Source organism: Myotis yumanensis, unplaced genomic scaffold (assembly GCF_028538775.1).
Source record: "Myotis yumanensis isolate MYYU_CA2020_CCGP unplaced genomic scaffold, mMyoYum1.0.hap1 SCAF_10, whole genome shotgun sequence".
In the NCBI taxonomy this organism is placed as follows: Eukaryota; Metazoa; Chordata; class Mammalia; order Chiroptera; family Vespertilionidae; genus Myotis; species Myotis yumanensis.
Genome location: NW_027223761.1, coordinates 2365100 through 2386210, shown reverse-complemented (window position 1 = coordinate 2386210; position 21111 = coordinate 2365100). Strand labels below are relative to the sequence as shown.

The 21111-nt window shown below is 66.7% G+C and overlaps 1 protein-coding gene across 1 annotated transcript in view; it reads left to right on the top strand.

The window, feature by feature from the left end:
* Nucleotides 1-269: 269 nt before the first annotated feature.
* Nucleotides 270-21111, top strand: part of DAGLA (diacylglycerol lipase alpha) — a 56212-nt gene continuing 35370 nt past the window's right edge. Inside the window, 1 exon segment of the mRNA XM_070427211.1 lies at nt 270-350. The gene's annotated coding sequence lies outside the window, so the exon portion shown is untranslated.

The following is a 21111-nucleotide window of genomic DNA, read 5'->3' as shown; positions in this document are numbered from 1 at the left end:
CGCGGCCCGTCCTGCCCCTCCCGGCCGCCCACGGAGCCCGGCCGGGGCGGGAGCCAGGCGCCCACCGCCCCCACGCGCAGGGCGGCGCAGGGGGAAGGCTGCACCGGCTCCGGCCGCGGCGCCGCTCCCCTCCCTGGCACAAGGGGGCGCTGCCGCCCCACGGTCGTCGCCATGGTCACCGCTGGCGGCGGAGTGGGTTTACGTAAAGGACGCGGTGTCCCCCGGGGGGCGGAGGCGGCCTCCGCGCCGGCGCCGGCGCCCTGCGGAAGCGGCGTTAGTGAATCGGGGCCTCGGGGAGCCCAGGATGGAGGTGGCGGCGGCGGCGGGCCGAGCTCTGCGGAGGGCGGGAGGTAAGCGGGGCCCCGGGCGCGGGCGCGGTGCGAGCGGCGTGGCCGGAGGCGCAGGGTCCGGGGCGCGCGGTGGCCGGCCCGACGGGTCCGCGGGCGGAGGCGCGGCTGCCACGCGCGCCCATGGCAGGTATGGGCTCCGCGGAGCCCCTGGCGCCGGCGTGGGGATGGTGACACCCGTGGCACGGGCGTGGGCAGTGTGGGTCTGGCACAGGCAGCGTGGTTTTTCGGGCACAGCTGTCGGGAGACTCGCCGCCACCCTGTGCGATGGTGGCCGCCCCGGTGCGGGGCGCGCAGCCCTGGGCGCAGCGGGTGGTGGGCACAGCACTTGACTGGTTTCCAGGCGCAGGCGGTGCCCCTGCCAGGGGACGAGGAAGTGCTGCATTGCTGGGGAGTGGATCGTTCTGGCCTTGGCACGGTCTGGAGAGATGGCACCTGGGGCTTGAGGCAGGGTGTCCCCAGCATGACAGGAGCTCTTGGCGACCGTGAGAAAGGGCCTGGCACCGCGCGGCGCAGGGGGCTGCCTGGCCCTGGGCGGGGAGAGTCTGTGGCCCTCAGCCCCAGGCGGATAGGAAGGGCATGTGCCGTCCTGCCACTCTGGGGGTGCAGAAGGGCAGTGCCTCTGCCACCAGCCCCCTCATGCTTGCTGGGGACACTGGACTGGGGAAGGCAGACGCCTGGGCGAAGGCTGGTGTCCCTTCTCATGGACATAAAGGAGAGACAGCAGGGCAGACGTCTACCACGAGGTCCCTGATAGCGGCCCAGACAGAGGCCTGTCCAGGTCCCGGCATGGCCCTGGGCTCATGAATCTGGATCCAGCTTCGGAGAAGAAGGGAGGTGGTGGTCTCAGCAGCGATCACCGTCCATGGACAGTGGGAAACGTACAGGCCGAGGGGTGACCTGTGTCCACGGGCGGGGAGGGGCGTGGCACCCGTCTGTCTGTAGTCGCAGTGGGCCCAGCCTTCTCGGTTGATGGCTCGTCCAGGGTGTCTGGGAGTTGCCTGTCTTCTTTGATGCTTAGAAGCCTTTGGGGCCAGAGCATCGCTGGGGCCACGCGTGAAAGATGCGTCTGTAGCCCTGGGAGTGTGCCGGCACCGTGCCTGTCCCCCCCAGGCCTTCGGGAAGCTTCCGGGGAGGGTCTCACCGGGTTGTACTTCACAGCGGGGCAACTTGCAGGCCCCCCCCCCAGAAGTCTTGGGGTGTGGAGGAAATCTTTAGGTCTGTGTGGATCCCCGGGGGGAGTGGAATCGGGCAGAAGAAGGAATGTGGTGAGCTTGGGCTGGGTCTGGGGGAGGCCTTGAGGGACCCAGGAAGGTGATGTTGAGGGTATGGGGCACTGGGGTGGCAGGTGGCGGCTCACTGGCGAAGGTGGGTTCTTGGAGGTGCTGCTGAGGTTCCTTAAAGCTGGGGCACCGCCCAGTGAGTGCACTTGGAGCCAGAAAACTGGACTTCCCGTCTCGGCGGCGGCGCGACCTTGAGCAGGTGACTTCACCTCCCAGGATTGTGTCACAGGGTGGTCCTGGGGGCGGGCGGGGACGGCGCACGTGAAAACCCTTCGCAGACCGTGAACGCTGCACAGGGACCGGGGGTCCTCGTCAGGTAAAGAGCCCGGGGTGGGAAATGGAGGCGTAGGGTGTGTCTGGGGAGGAAGCAGCCGGGAGAGCGAGAACTTGTCTGAGGGAGTTAGAGGCCCAGACTGTGCAGGCTCTGGTGGGGGAGAGGGGGATCTGTGGATGGTGTGAGTCAGCAGCCGAGTCCCGAGCGTGGCGGCAGCCGCCGTGGGGTCCTGCGGGAGTGGCGGGAGCCGGAGGAGGCGCTCGCTCGGCTGCAGGTGTGCCTCCCCGCGTCCACGCAGGGCTCGGAGGTGTCTGTGGCTGACAGATCTGGGGTACCTGTGTGTGTGGGGGGGAGGCTTGGAAATGAGCGTTTCCTCCTGAGAATTCCCTTTGGCTCTGGGTTCTGAGGGTGGGGGTGGGGAGCAGCCGCATCAGCAGTTTTGAGACTGTGGCCTGAGGAACGAAAAGTGGGTCAGAGCCACCAGGTGGGCTCGGGCCGTGTGGGCCCGTGAGGGAGACAGACGGCATGGCAGGGGGACACGAGAGCCTGAGGGATGCCCTCAGACACCTGGGCAAGGAGAAGGGGCAAGGGGCACCCTCAGAGGGGTCCTTGAGGGCCGACAGGTGGGGCATGGGTTCCCGGCGTGGGCCCACTTCCATCGGAAGGGCCGTCCCGGGTCCGGAAGCTGAGGGGGGCTGCCGATTGCGGCGCCTCCTGCCAGCAGGGGCCTCGCCTGCCACTAGCGGCAGAGCCTGACCTGCAGGCCCGCACAGCCAGCAGGCTCTGCCCTGGGAGCCTGTTCATCCTCCCCCTGCCGAGCATTCCACGTGGTGTCTGCCTCGGCCAGCAGCCGCTTCCACAGCCTGCTCCCCGCGGCCGAGTGCCCGCTCAGTGGCCAGGCCGCAGTGCCCAGCCGTGGGGTAGAAGGGAACACGGCCCCGCCAGGCTGGCTTTTCCACGCTGTGGGCCTCGCCCTGCCCAGTGGCTGCCGCCTGGGCCCTGCCTGGCCTTGCAAGGCTTCCTTGGCCATTGGTCCTGGTTTGGGCGGCGGGGCTGGGAGTTCTGTCCCACACACGCCCCCCAGCACCTTTCTCCGCCTCCCCGGGAGCTGCCCGCACCCCCTTCCCTCCCTGCAGGGCTCTCCTAAGCGCAAGCACCTTCAGAGGAAGCTTCAGCCCTCCCTGCAGGGACTGCCCAGTGCCCACGCCCCTCAGCTCCCCTCCACACTGCTGCCTGTTCGTCCTGAGTTGTGGCTCAGCCTGATGGTTTGGGGCTCCAGGGCCCTCTGCAGCCACCCCTTGCCATCTGCCCGGGGTGCGGGGACTCTGCACCGCAGAGCTGGGTGGTGGCTGCGGCCGCTCAGAGCGGGGGAGTTGACCCTCTGTGCCCAAGAGCGGAACGGAGCCTGTGTCCGAGCCCTCGGGGTTGGAGGCCTGGGGCCTGGGCCGAGTGACTGCTCCCTGTCGTGTGCACGGGTGCCGGGTGGGGGTAGCACCACGGGGTGGACGTCAAGGGCCAGCAGCTCTCAAGCTGACACTTTTTCCAGCTCTGGTCCTCAGTCCTGTCCCCAGTCCATGTTTCTCCAGAAGTTGCTTATCTCAGCTCCTGGCAGTCTTTCCTTCCTCGGCTCATAAGTCACGGTGCCCGGCTGCTCCGCCGCAGGGGGCCGGGGAATCGGGCATCTCCGGACAGAGGCCTCGGGACCGGAGCTGAGAGCACCAGCCCGCCCGCCACGGCTGGAGGCACGAAGCCACTCCCCACCCTGCCCTCCTGCTGAGACCAGAGGGGGACCTCAGGGCTTAATCACCTGTTGGCCGGGCGCCCCACCTGAGTTCCATTTCTTCCTGGAATAGCTCTGCGTTACACTCTCGTGGCCGGGCAAGTAGCGCCGGGGGAGATATCGGTGAGCGTGTGGTCAGGGGAAGATGAATCTCAGAACCGCCAGCCCAGGACCTGGAGGATGTGGTTCTCTCCCCAGGGGCCGGGGCGATCTATCTTGATTTTCTTCTTTCCTCTGAGATCCTGGCCTTGGCGGGCTGGACAGGGGCGGGCGTGTGGCCGCCGGGAGGACCCGGGAAACTGATCCGGGGGACTTCTGGCCGCTGGGGTTGGGGGCCGTGTGGCCACAGGTGAGGGTGTTTGGCCGGAACGTCCAAGCCCCCGCCAGGTCGTGGCTGAGACGAGTAGGGTGGGGCTGTCCCCGCCAAAGGGCTGCCTGGGGATTGCACGTGTGTGAAGCCACGTGTGCCCGTAAGTGTGTCCGTGGGAAGCGAGGGCTGAGGGGGTGCGGAGCGCCTGGCGGTGTGGGGACCGGTGGGCTCCTGTGTCTGGCCGGCCTGGTGTCGGTGGGTGTGCGGAGGGGGCGTGGCTGGGCCCGCAGAAGCAGGAGAGGACAGTGGGAGCGGAGGGCGGATTTCACGTCTCCCGTGTGATTCTTACAAGAGGGGCCTCTCTGCTTCCCCAGTAGCCTCAGAAGGAAGCCAGGCTGGAGGCGTGGCTCTCAAACACACACACGTGTGCCTGCCCCTCGCGCCTCCTCACGCCCCCCTGGAACTCAGCGGGCGACAGGCCCCCCTGGGTGACAGGCGGTAGCATTACGACGTGGGGTTCTGGAGTCAAACAGACCCAGGTCTGAGTCCCGGGGCCTTTCTGCACCTCAGTTTCCTCGCCTGTGAAATGGGGCAGTCAAACCTCCCGCCAGGGTGGTGGCAAGAATGCCACAGCCTAACTAACGGCGGCGCCTGGCGCGTGCCGAGGTCCTGGGAGAGCAAGCGCACGCGGGACATGCCCTGCCCTCGCAGCCGGCGTCCGGTCCACAGGAAAGCGGGGACCTGGTGACCCGCGTCGTTACAGGGAGGATGCCGTCGGCCAGCCGCTTCTCGGTGTGAACTCCCCGCGCCTGCCCTCGGCACGGACGGGATCGTCCTTGTCCCCGGGGAATGGTTCCACCCAGATACTTCTTTTTTAAAAAAGTGTTTTTATTGATTTTTTAGAGAGAGGGGAAGGGAGAGGAATAGAGAGATGGAAACATCCGTGAGAGAGAAATATCGATTGGATGCCTCCTGCACCCCCCCCCCCCCCCCCGCCCCCGGGATTGAACTCACAACTGGGTATGTGCCCTGATGGGGAATCAAACCGGTGAGCTCTTGGTTCATTGAGTCAACACTCAACCACTGAGCCACACCAGCCAGGCGGATACCTACTTTGTGAGCACCTGCCGAGGGTTGGTCCCCGTGGGGCCGTGGCGACGAACTGGACATTCCCGAGCCGACCAGGTGTGGCTCCTGCCCTCGAGGACCTCGCCGTCGGTTGAGACGATGGGAGGAGGACACAGGCCTGTGCTGCAGAGGCAGAGCCACCGGAGGTCCGCGGAGGCGGAGTGACTGGGAGGAGGGAGATCCGGGAGGCGCGGGTGGTGATGCCCTCAGCCTGGGCCGTGCAGGTGACTGTGGAGGAAGCAGAGCAATGGGGGTCGGGGAGGGGGGGGAGGGTGTCTGGGGAAGCCAGGCTCGACCGTTTGTGGTCTGGATTGAGCACTGGGTGCCGGAAATGGAAGCAATGAAAGCTAAGATTGCACAAGTGGGCTGGAGCTGGGTCCCCGAGAGCCACGACTGCAGGGCCATGGGGTGTGTGGGGAACATGGGCAGTCACTGGAGTGTCCTGGGGGGCGAGGTGCGGGGGGGGGGGTGGGGGCAGGAGGGGAGGCCAGCTGGCAGCTAGGGCAGGTGCGGTGAGGGGCTTGACGCTGGGCAGTGGCCGCCAGGGGAAGGGAAGGGGAGAAACCAACTTGGATGCTTATGGGGGTGAGGGGGGAACCATGAGATTTGTCGTTGGGTCGGTAAGAGGTAAGAGGCGGGCGAGCAGCCGGCCCGGGAGGGAGGGCCTGAGCAGGAGCAGCAGCGCCTCGGAGCCCCACCCGGGATGCGTTGCCCACACTTGACTTGCAGCGGCTTGGCCCCCTCGCGTTCCAGGCCGGGAGGGGGAGGGGGAGTGGGGGCTCTCCCACATCCCCAGGAGGCCGTTCGCGCTGCCCGCAAGGCCGTCCTCATCCCCGAGGACCTGCCCAGGGCTCCCCGAGTCCTCACACTCCTTCCAGGTGCTGGATCGTTTCCTCCCCAAATTACCCCTTGAAATGCCGCCTGCCTGAGTTCAGCCCAGGAGGTTGCTATTCTGGGAGGTTTGATCAGAACCCTCTCAGCATCTGGGCGTTCTCTGAGCTGGGGGGGGGGGGGCGAGCCGGGGGGGGGGGTGAGCAAGCTGGGGGGTGGGCGAGCTGGGGGTGTGGGCGAGCTGGGGGGTGGGCGAGCTGGGGTGGTGGGCGAGCTGGGGGGTGGGCGAGCTGGGGGGGGTGGGCGAGCTGGGGGGTGGGCGAGCTGGGGGGGTGGGCGAGCTGGGGGGTGGGCGAGCTGGGAGGTGGGCGAGCTGGGGGGGGTGGGCGAGCTGGGGGGGATGAGCGAGCTGGGGGAGTAGTGGGCGAGCTGGGGGGGTGGGCGAGCTGGGAGGTGAGTGAGTTGGGGGGTGGGTGAGCTGGGGGGTGGGCGGGACAGCATGGCCTGCCTCCACCGGGAGATGTGGGAGGGGAGGGTGGGCCTGGGCTGTGTAAGGCGAGGCGTTCAACCTGAAGAGGCCCCTTGTCGCTGCCTCTTCTGGAGCCATTAATTAATTTATGATTGATGTTCCTGGACTTACTTGAGCTTAATCTATTATTGATGTCCCTTCATTATGTACCATCCACCCTGCACCTCCCAGCACACGGCTGCTCCCGCGGGGCGGCCGGCGAGGCGTGAGCTCTGCGGGCTGCCCCTCTGCCCCCCACCCAACCCCCCAGGACAGAGGCCTGCGCCCGGGCTTCTGCCAAACCCTTTCAGGTTTGGGGGGTCTGGGAAGGCCCCAACGTGCCTGTCTCCAGGAGGCTTTGCTCAGCCACACAACAGCGCAGGAGTAACAGCCGTTTCCGAGCGGCGAATGTGGAGGCACTAAACCAGCCGCGTCCAGAGGGGCTCATTCCGCCTGCAGCAGGCCCCCCTCCAGCCCCCGCCTCCAGCCCCCGCCTCCAGGAGGCTCAGAGAGGCGAGCTACCTGCCCCGGGACAGGCGAGTAGGTGGGGAGCCGGGGTGTGAACTCTCTCCTCTCCCAGCCACGCCTCTCCTCCAGGCCCCACACAGCCCAGCTTTCCCATGATGCCCTTCTCCACGCCGCACTGACTTCAGGACTGTCCTCTCGGACATGGTGGGGGTCACAGCACCCGCATCCCCGAGGGGGTGTGTGATGTAAAATGTCGGTGGCTCATTCCCCTCACTCAGCCGCATCCTCACGGCAAAACGGCACTTAGCGAGCACCGAGGCCACCCCGAGAGGCGGGACGCACGCGCCCATTTTACAGACGAGGTTGAGAAACGAGCTCTAGGCACTCGGCTGGGGGCGGCGGGGCCAGGCTTTGGAGCCCAGCAGCCACGAGGTGCGGGGTGCGGATCTGCATCCCCTTCTCTCTCCGTCTCCTTGGCCTGTGTGTTCATCAGATGTCTGTGTAGCTCCCCAGCTTTCACCGTTCTGGCCTGAAGAGCTGGTGTCCGTGGGGCCCCCTCCTTTGCTGTGGGGACCAGGCGTGCCCATCACACAGGACGGTGACCTTAGGGAGACAGCGAGGCAGGCGAGGGTGCTGGGCCCTGGCTCTGCTGGGCGACTTCAGATGAGTCACTCAGCGTCTCTGCGCCTCGGTGGCCCTGTGTGTGTAACAGCAGCCGTGATGCCTGCTCCCTCTCCTGCACGGACTGTCCCCGTGCTCCAAGGGACGCGGGGGGAGACGCTGGTAATCAAGGACGAGAGCTGCTTGTGTAGGAGACTCCAGAGCTGCGCGCAGGGCGAGAGGCTCAGGCACCCAGACCCAGGCCCTCTGAGCCGCCCGGACAGGCCAGTGGGCCCGCGGCTGCCAGGTGGCAAGGACACACTCGAGGACCCTGTTGCACCCAGAGCTGGGCGGGAGGTCCCTAGGTTGAGTGCCTGGCCCCAGCCTGGTACCCTGTGGGCTGGCCAGCGCCTGGAGGCAGTCCCTCCTGCTCTGGGTCCTGGGGGTCGGGGGTAGTGCAAGGGCCCCCTGGGGATGTGGGTCCCTCACACCTCTCTCCCCCACTCGCCTGGGCAGCCTGACTAGGTGGGTCCAGGCTGGGTTTGGTGAGGACGGACAGCTCACCACGCAGCCGCAGGGCATCCCCTCATCCCTCCGAACACACGGGAGCCTGGGGAAGGGTGAGCCGCGGCTGCTGTTCCGGAAAGCGGGGTGGGGTGGGGGGGATGGAGACTGGCGGCCGCTCCGTGGCTGGGTTCCCAGGGCGTTGGCTGGGGAGCCTCTGCTTTCTCACCAGCTTCACTCCAAGTGCGTTTCTGCGCGGAGCTGGGCCTGGGGGGCAGGACGCTTGCTGCTGGGGACCCCACCCCGCAGCCCCAGGCCCCGGAGAAGAGGGTAGAGGTCGCCCCGCCGGTGGGGGCGAGGCCCACCTGACTTGGCTGCTGGAAATCTGTGGCCGGGCTGCTGTTTGGTGACGTTCCGTTTCGCTTCCCAAGTTTCCGCCTTCTGCAGGCGGGATGACATCAGGCCCGCGGGCACGCCCTGCAGCCGCTCCCACGGCAGCCCTGGCCCACGCTGCCTGGACAGCTGTCCCGCTGCAGATTCCGGCCGCCCTGGGCCCCGCAGCAGAGGGACTCCCGTGGCCTTTCCAGTCTCAGGGGCCAGCCACGCCCTGGGGCCACCTGCGGGCAGCACCTGCCCGCCCCGCCCACTCAGGGCTGTGCCTCCAGGACCAGACCACTCGGGTCCCTTGGGTCACCCTCTTCTGATTCACTCTCCCGCTCTCTAAACCCAGCCTGGCAAGGCTGCCGGCGTGGCCTGTAGCGGAGAGACGGAGCTTCTCGGAGCCCACGGCTACTTGGCAGGTCACTTCACCCCCCTGCGCCTCAGCTTCCTCATCTGTGAAGTGGGGATGTAACGGGCTGTGGCATACTGGCCCTGGAGGGAGACGCCGCCCCGGAAGCCCTGCCGGGTGCCAGGAGCGCGCAGGCTCTAATACATGTTCCCTGCTGTTATTTTCCCCGGGGTTGCTTCTGTGACTCTTCTCTTTAACCCGGAGGTTAAAGAGCTAAGCTAAGAGCCCTCCCTTTCCCGAGGCGGCGTCTCCTCTGCAGCCAGGCAGCCCCTGCACCACGCCCACCCGCCCACCCTCCCCTCCAGCTTCTGGCCTCTCCTCAGGCTGGCAGTGCCCTCTGGCATCTTCCCTCTTCCTTCCTGCCCAGCCCTCCCTGAGGCCGGCCCCTGCCCCCAGCTCCTTTTGGTTTCCTTCCTTTGGCACTTCTTCCACTGCTGCCTTCTCTTTGTCCACTTTTTCCTCCCCTGAGGCCTTTGGGGGAAGCCAGTGTCTTTCCTCGGAGCCTCTCTGACCCTCCTGTGCCCATGGGAAGATGGCCGGTGAGTCTGGTTGTGCATGGCCAGAGGGGTCAGGACGTGTGCTCACAGCCAGGAACCCCGGCATCCTTGGCGAATCCAGACCCCCCCCCCCCCCCCGCCACTCCCCTGCCGGTCAGGGCAGCCGCTCCGGTGGCTGCAGTAGTTGGCCAGCCGGTGCTGCCAAGGGGGCCTGGCTGGCGGCCACGGGAACCGGCCTGTGGGGCACAAAACCCCAGCTGAGGCCTGAGGTCCCAGGTTCAAGGACAGGCCGGAGGAGAAGGCCAGAGGCGGCCCCAGCCCCAGGGCCAGGGAACACAGCCACATCTGGAGGCGCCTTCCTCCTGGAAGCCGAGTTTTTCTCCAGAGGTGGTTTGGGTTGCAGACCTTTGAAAGGACCCTTCCTTGGATGGGGGCCGGACTGTGGAGAGAGGACGGCCTTGCCAGGCACAGCCCCGGCCTCCTTCCCGGGGAGCTGGCCCGGCCCCGCTGGCCCTCAGCTCTGCGCCCGGGCTGGGAATAGTACAAGTTCCCACCTGGCCCTCAGGGAGTCCCCGGGGATGGCTGACAGGTGACAGACAGTGTACAAGGTAACAACAGCAACACCAGCAGGCTCTCCCGGCATTCCTCTCTGCCAGGCTCGCCCTCAGCGCTCTGTGCGTAGTAACTCATCTAACGCAAAGAGTAGTGACAGCTCCTGCTCCGCGGGCACCCCCCGGGCTCCGGGCTCTGTGCCCAGGCGGTGCCCACCCACCCGCCGAGGGAGCATGCGGGTGCTATAGCTGGAGACCGGCCAGGACCTCAGCTTCCCTGGAGAATGGAAGGAACCTGCTAGAACAGGGGTGGGCAAACTTTTTGACTCGAGGGCCACAATGGGTTCTTAAACTGGACCGGAGGGCCGGAGCCAAAGCATGGATGGAGGAGTGTTTGTGTGATCTAATATAAATTCAAAGTAAACATCATTACATAAAAGGGTACGGTCTTTTTTTTTTTAAGTTTTATTCATTTCAAACGGGCCGGATCCGGCCCGCGGGCCGTAGTTTGCCCACGGCTGTGCTAGAAGGTTCCTTCATACTTGCAGCTGGCAGGCTGGGACGCCGGCCCCCACTGTCCGGCCCCTGCTCTCGGGCGGCTTCCTCCTCGGTCCCCCACCTGGTGTCGGGTCTGGAGACCCTGCAGATCACAGGAGAACAGGTTCCTCCGAAAGAAAGGGTCCTACCGCCGAGAGGTCTGTCCCTCTGCACGCACAGGCCCGCCTGTGGCTTGTGGCCACCTCCTCAGACCCGGCACCTGTCCGGCCGTGGCAGGTGGCTTTCGGGCGCACACCGCTGGCTCCTCTCACCCCACATGCCCCCGCCAGTCATGCCGGCTGCAGGTTGTGCCCCTGCTGCCAGCCTGCGCGGCACAGTCTGATAGATGGCTCACGGCGGGCCCGCTCTCTGAGCCGCCTTTTCCGTTGCTTGGCCTTAGAGAGCCGGCCCCTCCCTCCCCCAGGTGAACCCATTGAGCCGGCTTCCGGCGGCGGTAACTAAGCCGGGCACACAGCCCACCATCTGCTCAGCACTTTGTAGAAGTTGGAGCCCCGTGGGGTAATGAACTCCCGTCATAAAGCAGCTGGAGCGGTGCGCCCTGGGATGTATAAATTATAGGCGCCTCTGAAGCTGTAATTGCACGTGGCAGCGGCTGGGCGGTTGAAAGGGGCGGCCCGGCCGGCCATTCCCCGCTTCCTTCCAGGAGGCGCGCAGACCTGAGTCTGGCGGCGAGGAAAGAATGTCCTCAGACCAAACCCAGCTCCGGTTGCTGTGCCCGGTTCCCAGTTCCCACTTCCTGCCCCGGCTGCGGGCTCCGGAGACGGGACCCCCAGGCCCTGTGCCCTGTCTGTGCCCGGGACGGGACGAGTGGGCCTGGGCCGGGGGGAGGGTCACGGCGTGGGCACAGCCAGCGTTTCCGGGCGAGCATCAGGGCGGTTGGCGGCGCCTGCCTCCCGGGTCTCCTCGGTGAAGTGGCGCGTTGGAGCCCACCTGGAGGAGTGCTTTCGGGGAGCGTTGTGACTGGGGGTGCGGGGAGGGGTGGGGTGTGAGGTGCTCAGGCTCTGGGCTGGACCCACTGGCTTCCTGTGGTTGCAGTGCCCGCCTGCGTCATCAGAGGAGTGGTTGAGCTGCTCTGGGAGCGCCGGAGGGGGGGGCGGGGGGGGGAAGAGGGGGGCAGGGCAGGGATGATGCGTGTCAAGGACGCAGCCTGGTGCTTCTTTAATGGGGACACAGGTCACCTGGGGACTTACCAATGCCGATTCCGCTCAGGCAGGAGCCCCGGTCAGCTCCTGGTAACGGCGCTCACAGGCCACACCTGGAGCGGCCGGGGCAGTGCTTGAGGCATAGGAAGAGCTCACTCAGTTCTGGCTGGTTACCCATCAAAGTGCCCATCGCCCGCCTGCCCACACCTGTCCATGGTGCCCACGTGAGTGAGTTCCACGCTCCCAGTGTGGGCCATGAGCCAGCACAGCAGCAACACCTGGGAACGGGTTAGAGATGCAGAACCTCAGGGAGCCCCAGCCCGAATCAGAACCTCAGGGAGCCACCAGCCCGAATCAGAACCTCAGGGAGCCCCAGCCCGAATCAGAACCTCAGTGAGCCCCCAGCCCGAATCAGAACCTCTGGGAGCGGAGCCCAGGAACCTGCAGCTGGACCGCTGTGTTCACTCGGGTAGAAGCCCTGCGGCCCGTCCTGAGCCTGGCCTCTGAGTGTGGGCGGTGTCCCCAGCATCAGGATCTCCTGGGATTGGCTGAGATGGGACTCGCTCAGAATACAGGTTCCTGGGCCTTACCTTGGACCCAGCCAGAACTTCTGGGCGGGGCCTAGGAATCTGCATTTATCCATTTACGTCTGGGAGTCTGTCACTGCTTGAGAGCTGCGGGCAGGACCCACTCCATACTCCCCCCCCCTGCCAACTTCTGCATAAAGCTTTACCTCTGGGGGTGCAGATGGGCACGGGCGTCAGGAGCCCCAGGCTCCAGCACGGTGCTGCCCGGGGTCCCCCAGCTGCTGGAATGTTCTCAGTGAGAAGAGGGGCCCAGCAGGGAACTGTCGCGTAAACTCACGCACGCCAGGCACATGGACAGCTCCAGTCATGAGGGAAGAGGGGGCTGGAAAATGTTCAATGGAGAGAAGTGTTTACCTTCTCGAGCTCGGTGAAATGGAGCGGTAGGTGTGGGGTGACCCCGTGTTTGGACAGAGGAAAAGAAAGGCCGGACAGATGTGAACAGTTCATCGTTTCCAGAGGGATCCTGGGCGTTTTCTATTTTCTTTCCCTCTCTCGCTCTCTCTCCCATCCCTGCCCCCATTGGTGTCTATTTTCTAAGGAGAAATAAGAAGGAAAAAGCAGGCATAGCTGAGTGTGTCAGTCACAGAGGCCTGTGGCAGGCCCAGCCTCCCAGACAGGCTCCTCTCGCTCCGCCTGCTGCTGGGGTGACCTTCCCCCCGGTCTCCACCCCCCCCCCCGGCTGTGCCTGCTGCTCCCCAGTCCCTCACACTGTTCCCCCCACTTGTCTCTTTCCTCTCCTCATTGAGTCTTCCCTGGTGATGGTAAGGGTACCTCCCCCCTTTAACAACAGAGGAAAGAGGGGGGGCGGGCAGCTAAAGGATGGGGAGCCCCCAAGCTCGCTAGCCTCTGGGGCGGAGTTCAGTTTCCATCAGGGCGTCCCCTACATTCCGGAGTCTAGCCTCAGAGGATGTGATCGGAGGTGGTGGTTGAATGAGGCTTAGAAAGCAGCCCCGGGCAGGGCAGGGCAGGGTGGGGCAGGGCAGGGCGGGGCAGGGCCCATGGCTGTGTGACCTTGGGCATGTCAGCGTCCCTTTCTGGGCTTAGGGTCTTCATCTCTGAAATTCAGGGAGTCAGGGAGGCTTGAGCTCTGGGTCTCCCTGGGCCCTTCTAGCTTTAATCTCTGGGGCGTCGCATACCTTCCCCCTCGGCCCCCCTTGCCGGTGGCCTAAGCTGCTTGTGCTGTCCAGGAAGAGCCCGCCTGTCTGTCCCAGCTGCCCGGCGAGAGTGTGTTCAGAGACAGCTGCTCAGGGCAGGGCCCTCCGAGCAAGGTGAAGCGGGAGCAGGAGCACAAGAGGCGCCAGGTGCAGGGAATGAAACTAAGCCGCCGGCAGTGGGGGGCTGGGGGGCACCCGTCCCTGGGTCTGATCCTGGCCTCCCTGACCTCTTGGCGCTGCCGGCGATTGGGTGTCTGCTTTTCATCTTCTGCCCAGAGCTGCCTCTATCGCAGGCCCCCCGCCTGGCTTTGTGGCTGAGACCCCATTCCCCTCAGCCTCAGCCGCCCTGCGCTGCAGCCCTTCGAGCTGCTGTTTTCCAAGGAGTGGTTCAGTGCGGGGAGGAGGCGGGGTCCGTTCAAGCCGTTTGCTTTAAAGCCATTCCCAGAAACCCATGGGATTTGTGTGGTCACGTCTTTTCAGTCTTCTTTCTAAGTAATGGATGGGCTTCTGGGTCTCTTCCCCAAACACCTTCCTTGCCTGAACCATAGAGAGGGGGGTTTCAAACCTGAACTTGGAGGGGCTCTGGGTACCTGCCCGGGTAACACCAAGCACATGTCTACCTGTGGTGCCGGGGAAATAGCCAGACTCCGTGCACTCATGAGTGTGTATTTTCCTGGCCCGGGGACTCCACAGAAGCCAGCTTTCCTGCAACCCAGAGGCAGGAGCTGGGAGGGAATGATGGTGCTCAGCACAGAGCCCGAGAGGGCAGAGGTGAGGGGGCGGCCTCTGTGCTGGCCGGGATCAGGCCCGTGCACAGGTGCGTCTGCCTCCAGGGTCCTGACAAGCCCATGCACAGGTGCTTCTGCCTCCAGGGTCCCTGACAGGCCCGTGCACAGGTGCGTCTGCCTCCAGGGTCCCTGACAGGCCCGTGCACAGGTGCTTCTGCCTCCAGGGTCCTGACAGGCCCGTGCACAGGTGCTTCTGCCTCCAGGGTCCTGACAGGCCCGTGCACAGGTGCGTCTGCCTCCAGGGTCCCTGACAGGCCCGTGCACAGGTGCTTCTGCCTCCAGGGCCCTGACAAGCCCATGCACAGGTGCTTCTGCCTCCAGGGCCCTGACAGGCCCGTGCACAGGTGCGTCTGCCTCCAGGGCCCTGACAGGCCCATGCACAGGTGCGTTTGCCTCCAGGGCCCTGACAGGCCCATGCACAGGTGCGTCTGCCTCCAGGGTCCTGACAGGCCCATGCACAGGTGCACCTGCCTCGGGGGTTCTGAGGGGCTTTTGTGTGGGGGTGGGAGGAGGAGGAAGAAAAGAACAAGTGAGCGGTGCTTTCTCCCCTCCTTCTGCCGGGTAGTCAACTCGTGCTCAGCCGTCAGCGCCTTAATGGCAGCCTTCTCCGTGGCCTGGGCTGAGCAGCGGTCGGGGCCATGGGCTCTGGCGTCATCGCTCTGCGCTCTGGCCCGCGGATGGGTCTCCCGGTCACTCTGTGCTGCGAGCGCTCCCGGATGGGCCGTGTGGTCTTCACTGACACCCGCAGGAGGGCCTCCTTCCGATCCTGTGAGTGCGCCTGAGGCCTGGGCTGGCACTCCCAGTCCCGGGCCTGCTCTCCCCCTGGCCTGGGCGCCCACCCTCCCCTCCCTCTCCTCACCTGCACCTAGAAGGGGGTCCTACCTGGGCCGGAGTCAGGCTGGAAGGGGATGGAGTCACGGGTGGTGGCACTCAGCAGGCCAGCGGTCCTCTGCCACCAGCGGGATCCCGCAGGCCCCCTCCCCACCCCGCAGGCAGCCGCTGCAGTGAGGTGGCCGCTAACCGGTCTGGCGGGTTTTGGGGACCTGGCTGGGTTTCTGGAGGGACAGGATGTCCTGTTGGGAGCAGCCTTTGTGCCTGTCCTTTCTGTGCTCCTTGCAGGCTTTCAGGCCGGTCCCTCCTGGCCTGCGCTCCTCCCTCCTCACAGGGAGGGCCTTCACCCAGCACTTCCTGGGGTCCAGGGCAGCATGTAGTGGGGGTGCCTGGGCCGGAGACAGGCCCAGGGGGCACGGAGGCCCTGGGGTGACGGTCCCTGGGCAAGAGCTGGCAGCCATGGTGAATATGCTCCCACCTCCCCCACTGACAAGGGTCAGGCCCAGAGGCCCAAAGAGGCCACAGAAGCAGGCGCAGGCCCTGCCGCAGCCTCTCTTAGGGCTCCTCCCACTCCCACGGCCAGGCCCCCTCGCAGGGAGCAGGAAATGGGGGTGGGGGAGCGGGTGTTCCTCTCACCCTCTGCTGGGAGGGCCCGGTGCCCCACTCCGTAGGTGTCAGCGGAACTGTCACCCAGCAGCGGTGCTGGGATTCCCCGCTGACTCACCGGCCTGGCTGCGCTCAGCGAGGCAGGAGTGGCTGTGAAGGTGTCTGGGTGGCGACAGGACTCCCAGGGAGGGAGGCCCAGAGGCTGGGAGGGGGCTGAGGAGCCCAGGCTGGCTGGGAGCAGGGCCCCCAGAGCTTTTAGCCTCCCGACCCCTGCTGCCTCCCCCCACCGCACCCCCCCCCCCCCCCGGGAGACCTTTAACACGGGGCCTGAGCACCAAGGGCTGCTCCCTGTTTCCCCGGAGGAGCCCCCCCCCCCGCGCCCAGGGTGAAGTGCTTTCCCTCCAGAGAACAGAGAAGCCATTGATCCCCGGGTCCACAGACAGGGCCCCGCTGTGGGGGGCTGCGAGCAGGGAGTGGGGCCCAGGACCCCTGGGGAAAGGGACAACTGTGGGCTCTTCTCTGGAGGATTCACACCCGCCTGTGCAGTTTGGGCGCCGTGAGCCGGCAGCAGGGTGGGGGTGTGGATGTGGAGTGGGCTGGGGGAGGACGAGCAGACAGAACTGTGGATGCGGGCTGCAGGCAGGCCTGCGGAGGCGGCGGCAGAGCTGTGTGGGCGCCCTGAGTTGGGGAGCGGTGGGGTGTACGGTTCTGGGTGGTCGCCCGAGCCCCTGCCTTCCTGTTGCCGGTGGGAGGGAGAGTCACCCTGACCTCTCCAGGCAGAAACAGCCGGGGCCACAGCCCCCCGGGTGACACCAGGGCCCTGACATGGTTGGGTCTCTGCAGGCTGACTTCTCAGCCCTCCCCACCCTCCTGGCCTGGCGAGACTCAGCAGTTTCTGTTGGCAGGGGCCCCGGGGCAGCTCGGGTCTCTGATGAGGAGGCTGCCTGGCCCCCCGCAAGCATGTCGGCCCCACTGGCCACACTGGTCCCTCCAGGAACCCGCGCAGGGCAGGGCAGGGCAGGGCAGCTGGGGCTGGAATGCGGCCGTGGGCCCCGCCTCTGAGCGACGGGACTGGGGGCCCAGCCAACAGGGCAGACCCGCGCCCTCCGGCTCTCAGCGGGCCCACTGCTGCGGTCAGGAGCGCTGAGGCTGACCGCTGGTCCTGAGTGGCAGCTTGAACAGGCGGCATGGGGGCGGGAGTCGCCCTCCTGGCAGGGCCCCCGCGCCGCAGTCCTCCAGGCAGGACGGTCCCTAAGGGACAGAGGACAGCCCCGCGGGAGCCGCTGTGGCTGGGCCAGGTGTCTGCATCCTTGGCTTTCGCCTTCCGTCCTAAAGTGAGCATGTGTGACTCCGTGGCCAGAAGGTCCCTTCCCACCCGGGTGTTCTGTGGTTTACGAACCCCCCAGCTCTAGAGGGCGGGACGGGGGGGGGGGGGGGGCGGGGGCGGGGCAGCACTTTCTCCTGATGGGCCCCGGTGGCCAGCGCCTGTGCAGGCAGGGGCAGGGCGGCGTCCCCTCCTGCAGCCTGCTTTCTCCCCGCTCCTCCCTGGGCGATGAGGGGGAGGCCGTGGCTGGGGTTCCTGGTACAGGGCCCCTGGCAGGTGGTGAGTGACCTTTATTATCCTTATGTGTCATTGTCATCATTATGTGGAGTCGGCTCCTCAGAGCCTGTGGGGGGCCTCGTGGAAGAGGCGATGAGGCTCATGGCCTAGGCTGGCATCCTGGCCCCAGGTCTGCTTGGGAAGCGGAGCACGGGGTCTGGGTGGGCAGGAGGGGCCCCGGCACCTCCCCGGCTTGGCTGAGCCGCCGGCTCCCATCTGCGGAGGGGCGGCCCGCCCTCCGCGCGTTGGCTGGGAGACCTCAGCACTGAGGAGCGCGTGTTCTGCAAACATCTTGCTCGCGGCAGATGGCAGCGCAACGCCCTTTCTCCCCGCAGTTCCGGTGGCACTTCCCTGTGCCCGCCCTCCTGGTAACTGTGGATCTGCCTTTGGTGATGGGGAGGCCGTGGGCCAGCCCCGGCGCGACTGGTGAGGCTGGGTGCTCACGCCGTGGGCAGCGTGCAAAGGAGAGAGGACCTCGAGCCCCACCTGCCTCGTCAGGGCAGCTCCATCCTGCCCGGTTCCCACGTGAGTCTCTTTGGCCGGACGGGCCAGCCTCGTGATCTCAGAAGAACAAGGGAGCCGGTCCCCGGGCCTGAGTGACATTTCTTGAGCAGCTGCGAGGCACCGGGCACTGTGCAGGCTTCCAACGACACGGGCAGGGGTGCTGCCCTGCCCTCGGGGGGGCTCCCAGGCGAGCGGGGAGCCAGGGCTCCTGGGGCAGGAACGGAGGGTTGGCAGCTTTTGGAGGCTGAGGAGTTCCCCAGAGAGCAAGCGTTCGAAAGGCTTTCTGTGCAGAGACCGCCCATGGAAAGGCACTGAGGCATGAAGCAGAGCACTCGACTGTGGCGTGAAGGGGAGCAGCTGGAGGCCACGCTGCCTCATCAGCTGGTCCCACCACAGGGCGGGGTCTTCGAGGAAGAGACACCGCTCCGCTGGCCGCATGAGGGGCGGGGTCAGCCTGACACAGAAGCCCTGTATGGGGCCCATGGGGCGCAGGCCTTGCTCAGCTGGAGGGAATTCTAGGACTGGCTCATGGCTGCCTTGGGTTTGGGGGCAGCTGGAGTAGCTGCTGGTGGTGGAGTAGCTCTTGCTGGTGGAGCAGCCTCTGCTGGTGCAGCTGCAGCTCAGAAGTCTCCCCTGGGGGCAGGGACCAGGGGAGCACAGAGCGGCTGAGTGAGCATGCCCCCGCAGGGTGTGGTGCCGGCTTCCACAGGGCTGCCCTGTGCTGTGGCCCGCCCCGGCTCCATCCCACATCTGTGTGACACTGGACAGAGCATCCATGTATGGAGACCGTCACCGGTGCCCAACTCCGCGCTGTGTTCCCACACGGGCCGTCCCACTTAACCTCCGCCAGGGCCGTCCACGTGGGCATCCCTGGCCCCAGCGTCCCTAGACTTGTTCAGAGTCGCCAGCCAGGATGTGGCCAAGCAGAGGCGCCAGGCCCAGGTTGGCCTGACCCTCCCAGCAGCCTCCGGCAGGGGCACATACCCTGTCCCCAGAGAAGCTCAGTGCAGGGGTGGGGGCGGCCCCCAAGCCTGGAAGCCTGGCGCCCTGAGGACTTAGGCCCCGCCTGTTCTCCCATTGCTGCCCCCCCCCCCCCCAACCTTCCGCTCACTCTCAGGCTCCTCCCTGAGGGAGGAGGGAGTGGGGAAGGCCAAGTCATCCCCCCCCCCCCTCGGGGGGGCCGTGACAGCTGCCGGAAAGGCCACCCAGCAGCCGAGTGCTGTCCTGCCGGGCAGCGGCCCAGCAGAGCGAGGCCCGGTGTTTGCTTTTCTCAGCTCTGCCGCCTGAGCCTGGCTCCTTGTTTGCCCAGGGACTTGCCCTCCAGGGAGCTGGGTGGGGCTGGGCCAGGGTGGCAGGCAGGTGGTCCCCTGCTTTGGGGCTTCCAGCTTGTACGGAGGAGGGCCGGGCTGCCCGTAAGTGCCACACCCTGTGGTCCCCCGAGCTGCCCCAGCAGTGCCGGGCTTCGCCCACGCAGGCCATGTGACTGCAGCGCCGGGCCTGGCGTGCCTGGCATGCCAGAGCGGCAGTGGCAGCGGCAGCTGGATGGCCGGCAGGAGCATGGAGTCCCCAGAGCCTGTGTTGAGCACTGGCCCCGGGGCGTGGGGGTGAGGGGCGGCATCAATGGGACGCTTGTGTGCAGCGGCAGAGGCGCACACGGCCCCAGCCCCGGCTCATCTGCTGCTTTCTTTCCTGGATCGGTCCGGGGCCCGCCCCTCCCAGCCAGGAGGACTTGCCTGTCCACCAGTCCTGCCTGCCCCTCCCGCCACCCCCTTTCAGATGAATCAGCCCTGGGCACTTGACCATTTCTTCTCCGGCCCCTGGCCGCTCGGCCTGCCCTCCTCGGAGTGGCCTCCAGCATCCTTTCCCTGGTCCACGGAGCTCCCCGCTGGCCAGGGAAGTGCTGCCAGCTCCCAGAGGCCCCGGGCCTGGCCCTCAGGGCGGATGGGAGCTGATTAGGTGAACAGAGCGGGGGGGGGGGGGGGGGGACCTGGTGTCCAGGGGAGAGGGAGCCTGCTCCCCCCCACAGCTGGACAGGAGGCTCAGGGAGAGGCCTGCGTTGGCTGGGCAGGGACCGCAGCCCCCCCCCCCACCGCAGCGCCCCCCTGTGGTCAGTTAGCATCTCTGAGTGGCTCTGGGCTGGGAGGGCGAGGAGCCGTGGCACTGCCGCCGGTGTCCACCCTGCTCTGCACCATGGTCTTTAGCGAGCTCACTGCGCTGGCGTGGTCTCTCCTCCACTTGGTGGTTGTCAGACAAGCTGCGGGGACAAGCAGGCTGTCGCCAAGAGGCGGTGCCGTGCCCTCCAGGGGCACAGAGCTCTGTGAACAGAGGGCAGCCTGGAGCCTGTCATCGCTCAGGCCTGGGGCCGCTGCAGGAGACTGCCCGGTCATTCCCATGCTGGCCCTCGGGAGCCGGGAGCCGGCGGGGGCTGGCGAGGCAACCTCTGGCTCCAGGTGGGGCCCAGGGCCCGCCACCACCTCCGCGGGAGCAGGACGGAGGCGGGAGGAGGGAGTGCTGGTCTCCTGAGGACGGTCTCTGGTTCGAGCCCCTGTGGCCGCCGGGCCCCGGAGCCTCGGTCCTGCCGCCGGTCAGGGGTGGATGCGGAGCTGGGGCGGGCCGGCGCCTGCAGGCCTGGGCAGCAGGGAGCCAGCCCTGTGCTCGGCCTCCGGTCCCCAGCAGCCAGGGGCACCCAGCGGTCACTCCGCACAGCGACGCCGTGGGGCTGGTGGCCTCAGCGTCCCGCTTTGCTGGTGACGACGCTCCTGATCGTGCCGCCTTTAACCAGCGTCACTGAGGTGTTACCAAACCCTTTCACCGGCATGGGGGCCCCGAGAGGCAGTGTCCCGTCCACACCTAGTAGTGGCCACGCCCGGTACAAACCTGGGTTCCCTGACACCGAGCCCCCCGCGCGCCCCGTCTGCCCGCAGTAAACCGAGGCGCTGACGGATGAGCACGTGGATTCATCATCGTCCCCCGCGCTCCCTCCGCCTGTGCTCTCTGAGGAGCTCTGGTCCTTCCCAGACGTGATCTCATGCGTCCTCCGGGCCCTGAGCGGAGGCCTGTGCCGAGGGCGATGGCAGGGCTGCCAGGGAGCGGGCCGTGGCCAAGAGTCCAGCCCCTCGCTGGCCAGCCCTTCCCAGCCCGCGGCCCCTGGTGGGAAGAAGCTGGGGGTGGCAGGCCTCTGGGTGCCACCTGCTCTCCTGGCCCCTGGCTGTGCAGGCGGGAGCGGGAGGAGGAGGAGGGAAGCTGGCGGATCTGGGCGAGGCCCCGGGGGCAGGAGTGTGGAAGCCCAGGCTCCGTCCTCAAGGGAAGTGATCTCACTGCTGAGGCTTTTTCTAGTGCTTTCCGCCCGAGGAGCCTCCCGCATGTCTTGTTTGCTCTCCCCGCTTTCCTAGGAAGTTGGCAGAGAGCACGTCAGGGTCATGGGAGGAAGGACCTGGGAGACAGGCCCCTGACCAAGCGCCCCGCCCGGC